Genomic DNA, 2,315 nt, shown 5'->3' on the forward strand with positions numbered 1-2,315 from the left:
CATCCCCAGAGTTCTCATGGATAACGTGGCATTAGATTATTGTATGACCGTTAGGGTCAAATTTAGTATAAATAGGAGTCTTAATGATAGGATTTCGTGTGTTCATTTTGTACAAATCACTCACATATCGCTCAAGTATTAAGTGTTAAGAGAAAGAGTTCGCTGAGAAATGTACGTATGACACCACCAATTTGAATACATGTGTATTTACTTTTATCAAATATCTTTTCGTTTCCTGCAATTTACTTTCTTTGTTTAACTTTTACTTTCGAAGTCATTTAATTTTATGCACATTACTTTCCTGCAATTTATTTTCTTGCGACTTATATTCTTGCATGTTAATTTTCTTGCAATTTACATTCTCGCAATTTACATGCTTTCTTATTACGATTTATGCATCTAAGTTACACTAACTCATATAACCAGCATTATCTCGAATGATTAGTCATTTGAACATAAATTTATCGAAATCAAAACAAACAGGTATGAACCAAATCACATCAATAAACCTTTTGTTTGACTATGTCCTAGGATCAATCTAGTCGATCCTGCGAGTAACCAAATCATATTTATTATAGTTTGGAAGACTAGCGGTTGTTTACCGGAAATCACCGTAAACAGATTGATGAGAATAATTATGCAGTGATTGGTGAGTATAATCACATAGTGATTGATGAAGTAATCATGTATTCGGGAATAACCCCTTTAAAAACATGTTAGCATGTAGAATTGAAATTCAACCCAAACTTGTTGCTATAAACTCTATTGGAACTATCAGTGCTTACTACGTAAGTATCTTTATACATAACCCATTATGTAAGCAATCAATTCATGTATAGTTTGTATAAACATCTAAAATAAGTTTTTCAAACATAAACTAATAAATTCATATTACTAACTGCAAATTCTTAGTTGACAACATTCCCATAAGATTGTTCAAGAATGATGGATTTTTTGGTGTTCCATTTCCAAAGCAGAACCGACAATGTTAATGAATTGGTCCAAAGTACCCTTTACAACTTACTATTGCAATTTCAAAGCGACTCTCTTCCAACTCATTCTTTGATTCTACATTGCAAAGCAATGAGCTTGATGTGTATGTGTCATACCCCAAAATTTTCCCTCCTCTATTCATCTCAAATGGATCTCAAGGTGTCACATATGTATCAAAGCATTTCCATGTCAAAAGTCAAGCTTCTATTCCAAGGATTGCTCACTCAATGGTTCAGATGATCAATAATCGACTAGTTTGACCTAAAAGTCAACTATAGTCAAAATACAGTCAAAACTCCTGACTTTTGGGAAACATCAAGTATTTGAGGCCATATCCATCATTTGATCAAAGATTGATCATGATCCGTTAATAAAGACTCAGAAATGAACAAAGTCAAAAGGTTCAAATTAAGGGTTTTTTATAGGAAAAGTCAACTCAACTTTGACTGGTCATAACTTCCACATGGAGTATCAGAAATTTCTCACTCAAAGCCTATTTTGAAGGAAATTGCATCCTCTACAACTTTTCCTCTCCAAACCAAGGCCAGAAATGGACCATTTGAGAGATATGGTACAAAAGATTATAGGTCCTTTTCAAAGGTCAACCGAAAGCAGTTTTTTGTCAAAAGGCATATCTTCAAGATAAAATCTCCAAATGAAAAATATGTTCTAAAGTGGCTTGTAGAGGACATCTTGAGGTTTCCAAAAAGTTCTAGAACTCTCTCATATCTTAAAAATTGAGGGAGATATGCTTCGTCAAAGTTAGTCGATTTTTGATGGAAAAGGTGAAGCAAATAAGGGTTAAACTTGATTTTTTTCCAAATGGGCCCAGTCTTTTATGACCCAAACTTGCTTATAAGAGTATTAATAAGCTCCAAACTCAAGCCCACGATTATTTGACTTTTATTATATTTTTAGTGAATTTTTATTTATTAAAAATATAGTTTAAATCAAATAAATCAAGAAAATATGAAAGATATGATTTAGTCTTAACTTCTAATCCTAATAAATCATCAAATATATCATTTTTTCATACCAATTTCGTGACAAGGGGATTGAGGAGAAGAAGAGCAAGTTTTAGCCAAAATTGGAAAGTTTAGATGGTGATTTGCAATCAAGTTCAATTTCTTGATTCAAAGGGATTTTGTACAAACTAAATGACCTAATTCAATCATATATAAACTAGAAAGAATTGCAGACACAAGGGGAGGAGAATTCTGGCCTCCAAGGACCAAAACCGAGTCCATAAATTTCCAAGAAAAATCAAATTCGTGATGGAGGATAGGGATCGATTCAGGGCGTTTTGAGGATTCAAGTGCACT

The sequence above is a fragment of the Vicia villosa genome, unplaced genomic scaffold (assembly GCF_029867415.1).
Source record: "Vicia villosa cultivar HV-30 ecotype Madison, WI unplaced genomic scaffold, Vvil1.0 ctg.000212F_1_1, whole genome shotgun sequence".
NCBI classification, from domain to species: domain Eukaryota; kingdom Viridiplantae; phylum Streptophyta; class Magnoliopsida; order Fabales; family Fabaceae; genus Vicia; species Vicia villosa.